Source organism: Triticum aestivum, chromosome 6D (assembly GCF_018294505.1).
Source record: "Triticum aestivum cultivar Chinese Spring chromosome 6D, IWGSC CS RefSeq v2.1, whole genome shotgun sequence".
In the NCBI taxonomy this organism is placed as follows: domain Eukaryota; kingdom Viridiplantae; phylum Streptophyta; class Magnoliopsida; order Poales; family Poaceae; genus Triticum; species Triticum aestivum.
The window spans coordinates 152,516,868-152,526,994 of NC_057811.1; the positions used below are offsets into that span (position 1 = coordinate 152,516,868).

Below are 10,127 nucleotides of genomic sequence, written 5' to 3' on the forward strand. Positions count from 1 at the left end.
TCTTATATATACAACCATTGATATCATTGCAGAATATGTTCAGCCATTTTATGAAATTCAGATGATTGCTAAAAGTAAGAGGCTAATTAAAACAAGATGTTCAGCCATTTTCCAATGATGTTTCCAGCTAATTAAAACAAGTAAAAACTGGAAGATAACCATATAAGCAAAACTTAACTGCGTCATTAAAGATAGGTTCCAAGTAAAGTCATAGAAAACCAAGATTCATTTTCTAAAGGAAAGTGCAGACCAACATCTCACCAAAATCACGACTTCACAAGAAATGAACTAGTTTCATAACAGAAACCAAACAACTCAGGATCAGCCAATAGATATTTAAGCATGGACCTCAGTTAACAAATAGGATCTGAAATCACTTGGGTGAAGCTTTCATGAATTATTAGCCCAGCCCACCAAAACCAAAAATAAATAAATAAAATAAAATAAAGAGACTTCATGTAGTGCCCAACTATTAAGCCAAAATCATTCAATGAAAAGAAGTCATCCATGTGAAATATCAGAAGCGTCTCACCTCCCATGGGAATGGGAGGCCGCGTAGTGCTTTATTGATTGATCGGGGCTTATCCCGTGTAACGCATACATTGTTCTGTTACAGCCGTGGTTGGCAAGGAAAGAATAAAGAGGTAAGAAAAGCAACACTGAAAAGTAAATGAGCTAGAGGTAGACGGTGAGCGAATGCAAGCCGTCCGATCTTCTTCTCCGTCGTCGATCCCCAGCCATTCATTATCTGAACCGGTACAGTTAACTGAAGACTAGAACACCTTGCAAGTTCAGTCTGACAATGCCCCCTTGCGAGCGCGATCTTGCCTTCAAGTAGCTGAAGGTTGATTTTACCATGCTTCGACTGTCTTCTTGAAAAAGGCTGGGAATGTATGCTTCATGAAATCCACATCTTCCCAAGTTGCATCATCCTGTGGAAAATTCTCCCATTGTACAAGCCATTGGACAACCGGTCGATTGTTGCGAGGGATCTGTTGGGTCTGAAATACGATTAACAGGTTCAGTTCTGGTACGCTCTTCAGGATCACCTAGAGGTAAATCAGCACAGGGAACTGCATTGGGTCCGATGTGTTTCTTCTGCTGGCTGATGTGGAACACTGGGTGGATACCCATGTTTGCAGCTACAGGTGATATGTCACGTTGCCCACATGATACAGTACTCAAAATGGTCCGCAAAACTTGCTTTGCAGCTTGATGTGAGAGAGAAGGCCGAAAGCATTGAGACAATATGGCAGAAGCTTCAAGTAAACCATGTCACCTACTGCGAGAGTCCTTTCGACTCACTTGCAATCTGCATATTTCTTCATGCGCTGCTGGGCGATTAAGAGATTGTACTTCAGTGTTGACAGCAGTTGTTGTTTGCCAGTTAAGGAACCCTGTGCCTCACTGTCAGTAGTGCCTTCCATAGAGAACTCATTGATTTGTGGCTGTGGATATATATCCATATATAAGGCCTCGAAAGGAGTCTGGAGAGACGAATGAAAGGAACTGTTGTACCAGTATTCAGCCATGGGTAAATGCTGGACCTGTTTCTTCGGATCAGTAGAAACCATGCAGCAAAGGTAATTTTCAATACACTGGTTCACACGTTCACCTTGCAAGTTCAGTCTGACAATGTCGCATTCTCCATTGGAGATGCATTTTGATGTATGAGTTCCATATCAAGAAAGACTTTTTCCAAAGATGTTTCCAGCTAATTAAAACAAGTCAAAACTGGAACAAAACCATATAAGCCAAAGCTTAACTGCATCATAATTCATAAACCAAGATTCGTTTTTTTTAAGAAAAGCCAACAAAGTGTAGACCAGCATCTCAATCAATAGTTTCAGAATAGAAGCCAAACAACCATAAGGATCAACCAAACAACATATTTAAGAAATGGACCTCAATCAACAAACAAAATTTGAAATCATTTAGGTGAAGCTTTCACTGATTAGTAATCCAGCCACCTAGACCCAAAAATAAAATAAAATAAAGAGGCTTCATGTCATGCTCCAGCTAAGCATTACAAATTCAATTGATCTAAGCCCAACTGTTAAGCCAAAATCATTCAAGGAAAATAAGTCATCCAATTTTAGCAAAGAAACCAATATTAAAGCACCGTGTCACATGCTGAGTATCAAGGCAAAATGAATATAAATCTGTTCTTAACAGTTCAACATGGAAAAAGAAGGACAGCAAGAACTTGAATAGCGAAAACAAACTGCTAACTATTGATAGGGAAAATGCTCTCAGGTTATTATTATACTCCCTCTTCTAGTTCTGGAAAAGTTGTTGGTTTAGGCATGGGTTTAATTAACTTTTTCCAAACTTTGACTCGCTATATTTCAAAATATTTTTGGATTGGGTATGTGAAAACAATGTGTAGGTTTATCTCATAAACTATTTTCAAAACAATATTGTCTTGAAGAGCTTTACAGTAATAATGTATAATAAAAATAAAGGTTATCTCTCATAAACTATTTTAAAGAAGTATAAATTTGAAGAGTTTTATAGTTAACGAAAATAAGCAGTAAAAGTTGCATTATGGGGGCTTCTTCAGAACTGGACTAGAGGGAGTATGTTCATCATTGAGCAACACACACATATTGTGGTGCTTCCCCATCAACCTAAAGCCTATTTTTATTCACACAAAAAACTAAAGCCTATTTAAAAGGTGTATACCATCCAATTTAAGAGATAATTTTTAATTCTGGAAAATTTAGTGGTTTTGATTTACATTTTGTTAGTGTAAATAAACAGAAATTACTATGTAAAAGAGGGGGAGAGGTGGTAGATCTTACCAGTGTGTGTTACCTGATCTGACTGGAGCTAATGAGGGTTCCCAAATCCGACACCGAACCATCTTGCAGTTAACAGCTGAAGGATATTGTCTTTAACCTCGCAGTATCTTTGGGCCCAGCCTTTTGGTTCGGTGTCATCAACTCCTAAGCCAGGAGCCCGGTCCTTTGAGTCGAGGTTGATCGGATCTTTCCAATCAGCCACATAAGCGGACACGCGCCTCTTGAACTTGACTTTGAACTCCGACCAAGCTTGGTATTTGTAGTGGTTAATACGTGCCAGCGCGGTCCAGATGCTTTTGAAAGCAGGCTTGAGCTTAAAATGATGGACCACATTCATGAGGGATGGTTCCACGGCGTCGAGACGGACCAAGGATTTGTGCCGCTGCGGGTTCTTCAACCGGCAAGTGTAGCCCTGGCAGACCCCCTCTGGTGGATGTGCTGTTTGGCCCGAGGGGGCAAAGTCATAACAAGCAAGGTATATTTGGCCAACGCTGTCATCAACAGAAATGACGGGCTCTAGCAAAGATTTTGATGGCTTCTCCAATCCTGCCCAGCTTGTTGGAAGATGAACTCATCAACATCTATGACAGCCATCCATTGGCACGAAGCTTGCTGTGTGGCCACGCAATGAGACAGACCAGCTTCTTGGACCTTGGTCCAAGGCCATGGCACGGTTGTGATGTTGAGCCCGGAGGATATGAGCTGCGCCACTAGGCCTGCCAAGTTGTCCTCGCTGCCATTATCGTAGATAAAGAACTGATCCACCCCAATCGCACTATGGTAGAGTGCCCACTCCCTGAGAAACTTGGAGATGTTGCGTCCCATTGTGCAGGCGCAAATTGAACTCTTGTGGGGAGTCAGCGAAGAAGATTCAGCTTGCTGTCGACGAAAGGTTGCAAGGGAGGGCATGGGATCCTCGCCGGTGACCCCTAGTGTGACAAGAACCTTGGTGCTTCCTCCTGACTTGACAGGTGTAGGCGGCGAGGGGCAGCGAGTAACTTGCTGTACTGAGCTGATTGCCGGCGTAGATGCCAGCATGGTATCGGCGCCGTCGCTGTAGCGATACAGGCACCGAAGACCTTGGCGGCGGCTGATTCCCTTAGCGAAGACGAGCACGTCGCCTCCGTCCAGAAGAGCCGAGTCAAACACTATCGGGTCGCTGCTCCAGTTAAGCAATGCGCGGCCCGGAGAAGGAGAAGGAGGATCTGGAGCAGCTGCGGCGGCCGAGGAGGTGGAGGAGTGGAGTAAGAGCGGCGCTTGGAGCTGCTGGAAGCTCTGCGCTGGCTCGGGAAGGCGGCAGACGTATGCGTGAAGCCCGGACGCCGGCAGCCTCCCGAGCGGTCTCGCCGGGGAGGACGCCCCACCCTGGAAGGCGCAGATGGAGTCGCCGGTAGGCTCAGTGTCGTCGAGGACCAGGACCTCCTGGTCGGGAAGGAGGACCGCATCCGCCTCCTGCGGCGGCGGCGAGTGGCCGGCGCGGAGGCGGAGGGGGAGAAGGCGCCGCGCGAGGCTGTCATCACTGAGGCGGAAGGGCGAGTATTGGGATTGCGGGGACGGGGACGGCGACGGCGAAAAGTCGGCAGCGAACGGGAAGGGCGGGGGCGCCGGACTGTCGGCGACGAGCGGGAAGGGGGCGCCGAGGCCGAGGGGCAACGAGAAGACCGGGCGGCCCGCGTAGGCGTTGTGGCCTCCGCTTCCGGCTAACAGCAGGAGAGCTCCGACTGAGACGCCGCCGACGATGCGGCGCAGCCGGCTGCAGCGGCGGTGGCGCGGCATATTGGATTTGGCGGGAGCAGAGCAGGAGCTCGATTTCGCGGGAGCAGGAGCGTGATTTGGCGGGAGCAGCGGGAGCTCGAAGGCGAAAGATTGAGATTTCGCGGGAGCAGGGAGCAGAGCTTCGATTGCTGGGTTGCGACCGAGAAGACCCGACCCGACCCGAACACGGATTGGTTTTTTTTTTTCGAGTCAGGCTGGCGGGCCGCTGGGTCGATTCCACTTCCCGTGTCGGTCGGATTGGGCTCCACCACGTCATTACGATCAGGCAGGCTGGTTTTTGCGAAACGTGTTGTCTTTTTTTCTTTTTACAATATAAAACCTGTCACCTTCTAACTCCAAATCCACACCGAGCCTCCGAAGAGAGCGGTTAGGGTTAGGGTTTGCGGATCCATCACGTATCCCCGGCCCGAACAGATACTCCAAATCAGGCCGTCCCGAAAAAAAAATTGTGGGATCCCGCATCCGCAAGCCCAACTCCTTCATATGAGCGGGATTTCACCCGATTTTGCCGATCCCCTTTCGGTTGTCCCGAACCCACTTCTTCCGACTTCACCTCCCACCTCCCGTCCCGCCGTCGCCACCGCCAATCCGTCCTCCGACCTTGCCGTCCTTCCTCGCGGCACCGGAATTCAGCCGGATAGCTGCCCCTGGGAGCGTCATACCATGCGCCGCCGCATCTCTGTCCGCCTGGGCCTCCCACGGCCACAACTCCTTCCGCTGGTGCTCCAATTCCTCTCGCCGCCGCTACCACCATCAACAAGAAGCGGCATGGGAGCCATCTCGTTCAAGGCAGCGCAGCCGGCGTGGCACCACCGAGTGTCGGACCCGCTCCGGTTCCACACGCCGCCAAGAGGAAGAAGACCGCCTCGACCGGCCCTGACGATGCACGGGTGAAGCCCCCGAGGAAGAAGGTGACCACGTCACAGGGGCGGTGTCGGATTCAGGGCTCCGCAGACCCAAGAAAGGTTCGAACTCTGGGGCGTGTGCGAAGAACCCGACCTATCCAGCCTACCAGCCCGTCGCCCCATGGCATAGCTCAATGAACAAGGGAGAAGATGAACACAGCAGTTTACCCAGGTTTGGACCACCTTGCAGTGTAAAAACCTACTCCTGCTTTGTGGTGGATTGGCCTCATAAGGGGTTGAGGATGAACTAGTACAAGGGATGAACAACCCCGCGAGGTCTGCTCTGGTGAGGGTGGAAAGGATCCGATCCTCTCTATGGTGGTGGCTAACCTATATTTGTAGTGGCCTCGGTCCTCTTCCCCCAAAACGTAGGCGGGAATGGATCCCACAGTGGCCAATTTGAAAGGGGACAAGCAGTACAACTTATCCTGACGAAAGGTGGTCTTCGCCTGCAAAGCTTCTGGTCGTGACGCTGCGGTGGGCTCGGTGATGGCATCCGTCTTGCCGTCCTGGTGGTCTTGGTCTTGTTGCACCGGAATGGAAACCTTTGCCAGATTCCTCGGGAACCCACGGCTGTGCTTGCCTCCTTAGCACCAAAGAGGAAACGGCCTCCTCTGCACCCACTGGCGCCTGCCTGGCCTTGGTCGTCATGTCTTGCGTCATCGCAACCTCATGAGGTCAGGTACCTGCATAGAAATCTCCGCTCCTCGGGAGGTCGCTTGGGGAGGCTGCTCTCTCGGGAGGTCTTAGCGTCGTCCGCCTCGCAAGGCTTGGACCCTCGCGAGGGTCTTGTAGATGGGCCGTACCAGGCCGTCAAAGGAGCCACGCCATGGGCCGCAGGCAGGCAAGTCTGGGTACCCTGGTTCCCAGAACACCGACAGTCGGGCTCCTCCTTTGACTTCTGCCGACCCCGGCATCCACATTGACGGTGAAGCCGCCGGCCACGCCTACGACGTGTTCGACGAAATAGCCGAGAGTTATTTTTTCTTCATTTGCTTGGTTTGCTCCGGTCATCTATGTTTTGGCCGTTCGAAACACTTGCTTGAGCTCTGGTCATTGATTTTTGTAGCCAAAATGTGCCCTACACATATACGGAGATGGTGTCCAAGAGCACCGTGAATTTGAGTGCCACCCTTAGCGATTTTGATGCATCACACGTTGAGGTCGAAGCGGAGGTGCATGATGAGAGTGAAGATGATGATGACGTGCAAGGGACCGAGGAGGCCGACTATGATGCTAGGGTGGGGAGGACCGGCAACTACACGGAGACGAAGGATGTGTGCTTAGTTAAAGCTGGGAAATCATCTCTCTTGACTCCATTGTCGGCAAGGACCAAACCTATGGCAACTATTGGCAAATGATCAAAGTCAAATTTCATTAAATGATGCCATTCCCATTCGACCGGAGCTTGAAGGGCCTCCAAGGCCGTTGGGACACCATCAACAAAGCTTGCGGCCGTTGGGTCGGATGCTTGGAGCAAGTGCGGCATGCACCACCAAGTGGCGTCATTATCGATGATTATGTGAGCATTTCTTCATCTTCATGTCCCTAGTCGTGTTCATAGGAAGATTATGAGCTCATACTTGTCTCAATGTTGTTTGTAGGTGAAGGAAATATGCCCTAGAGGCAATAATAAAGTTATTATTTATTTCCTTATATCATGATAAATGTTTATTATTCATGCTAGAATTGTATTTAACCGGAAACATGATACATGTGTGAATACATAGACAAGCAGAGTGTCACTAGTATGCCTCTACTTGACTAGCTCGTTTAGCCATAGACAAAGAGTTGTCATTTGATTAACGGGATCACATCATTAGGAGAATTATGTGATTGACTTGACCCATTCTGTTAGCTTAGCACTCGATCATTTATTATGTTGCTATTGCTTTCTTCATGACTTATACATGTTCCTATGACTATGAGATTATGCAACTCCCGTTTACCGAAGGAACACTTTGTGTGCTACCAAACGTCACAACGTAACTGGGTGATTATAAAGGTGCTCTACAGGTGTCTCCGAAGGTACTTGTTGGATTGACGTATTTCGAGATTAGGATTTGTCACTCCGATTGTCGGAGAGGTATCTCTGGGCCCACTCGGTAATGCACATCACTTAAGCCTAGCAAGCATTGCAACTAATGAGTTAGTTGTGGGATGATGTATTACGGAACGAGTAAAGATACTTGCCGGTAACGAGATTGAACTAGGTATTGAGATACCGACGATCGAATCTCGGGCAAGTAACATACCGATGACAAAGGGAACAGCGTATGTTGTTATGCGGTTTGACCGATAAAGATCTTCGTAGAATATTGATACGTCTCCATCGTAACTATAATTTTTTATTGTTCCATGCCTATATTCTACAACTTTCATATACTTTTGGCAACATTTTATATTATTTTTTGGGACTAACATATTGATCCAGTGCCCAGTGCCAGTTCCTGTTTGTTGCATGTTTTATGTTTCGCAGAATATCCATATCAAACGGAGTCCAAACGGGATAAAAACGGACGGAGCTTATTTTTGGAATATTTGGAAAATCTGGGAGAAAGATCAACGCGAAACGGTGTCCGAGGTGGGCACGAGGCAGGGGGCGCGCCCCACCCCCCTGGGCGCGCCCCTGACCCTCGTGGTCCACCCGTAAGGCGGTTGATGCTCTACTTTGGCCGCAAGAAAGCTAATTTTTGGAAAAAAGATCTAGGCGAAGGTTTCAATCCAATCGGAGTTACGGATCTCCATATATACACGAAACGGTGAAAGGGCAACAGAGGAGAACGCAGAAACAGAGAGAGACAGATCCAATCTCGGAGGGGCTCTCGCCCCTCCCACGCCATGGAGACCATGGACCAGAGGGGAAACCCTTCTCCCATCTAGGGAGGAGGTCAAGGAAGAAGAAGGAGGAGGGGGGCTCTCTCCCCACTACAAAAAAATACACTTCCGTGATGATACGTGTTTGTCACAGTAGGTCGCGTTTTCTGTCATGCATGTACATCCATGACGATTTTATGACAGAATCAAGATAGTCATACATGTGCTGTCGTAGAAGTGTTCCATGACATTACCAAAATTATATCACGGAAGTGTCCACTTCCATGAGGATAAATCGCGCGTCACAAAAGTGCTTTCGTCAAGGGTGACCGACACGTGGCATCCACCGTAACGGAACGCCGTTAAGCTATCGGGTCGGGTTTTGGATCCGATAACCCGTTAACAGCCCCGACTAATGGGGATTTTCCACGTGTAAAATCATCATTGGCTGGAGGAGACACGTGTCAGGTCCGCGTTGGCACAGGTGTCACTCACCCAATGGGCGAGACGCGCCTATGATATGTTGACATGTGGACCGGCCAACTGAAGGCCCACAAGATTTTGAGGACCATAATGGGCCGGCCCAGCTAAAGGCCCATGAGATTTTGCGGACCATAATGGGCTGGCCCAGCTAAAGGCCCACAAGATTTTGTGGGCCATAATGGGCCGGCCCAGGTAAAGGCCCACAAGATTTTTGTGTGTCATAATGGGCCGGCCCAGGTAAAGGCCCACAAGATTCTTGCGGATCATAATGGGCCGGCCCAGCTAAAGGCCCACGAGATTTCGCCGACATTAATGGGCCGGCCCAGCTGTAGGCCCACAAGATTTTGAGGACCCTAGTAGTCCGGCCCATTAACTGGCTGCCATGTTTTCGGCCAAATGCCGACCCATATTTGATCCGGTCCATTAATGGCCTGCCACGCTCCGGGCCTAATAGTGGCCCATATGAGATCCGGCCCGTTAAAAGCCTACCACGTTTTGGGCCAAATTACGGCCCTGATCAGGTCCGGCCCTTTAAGAGGCTTTGGGCTCAATTATGGCCCATATCAGATTCGGCCCGTCAACTGGACACTATGCTTTTTTTTGGGCCCACTTGCTAAAGGCCCACTTAGTAATTCGGCCTGATATTAGTTTTGGCCTGTTAAGGGCCCATTTAACATTTCAGTCCTATATTAATTTCGGCCTGTTAAAAGCCCGTCATATAGTTGGGCCTAACTACGGCCCGGTTTGCATCCGGCCTGCTCGCAGCCGATATCTGATTGGGCCAAACAAGGACCGAGACAATTTTGGCCTGTTAAAAGCCCGTGATTTGATTCGCACAATCATGGGCCGGGGTTCATTTCGGGCTGCTGCCGGCCCGTGAGCTGTTCGACACGTTTTAGGCCCAACCTACGTCGTGATTGCATGACAGCCCGATTATGTACCGTAATTTTACGGTTTGGCCGGTTTACTGCGAAGACAGGATATATATACAGTAAAATAACTGCAGCATCGTGAATAAGAAAAAACCTAGACTATACAATAAAGAAATTACGGCATATTACATCCACTGGGCATCAAAGTTCGCCACTATGATAATAAAGCACAAGCAGACAGCAGATTACATACACTGGGCATCAAAGATCGCCACCAGTGCAAATAAACACGCCGACAAAACAATATACAAAACCGACAGCACTTCAATAGAGTTCAAGAAAGGTTAGCCCTGCTGGGGAGCTGCAGCGCAAGCAGCTGAGCAAGATGATGAGACTGCGCTTGTTCAACACTTATATCTTCCTCACTCTGAAGGATAAACAAGCAGACAGATGACAGGTTTTGCACATAA

General features: G+C 48.8%; 1 pseudogene; it reads right to left on the bottom strand.

Annotated features, from left to right (window-relative positions):
* Positions 1 to 529: 529 nt before the first annotated feature.
* Positions 530 to 4,689, bottom strand: LOC123144231 (glycosyltransferase family 92 protein Os08g0121900-like; annotated as a pseudogene).
* Between the last annotated feature and the right edge of the window lie 5,438 nt (positions 4,690 to 10,127).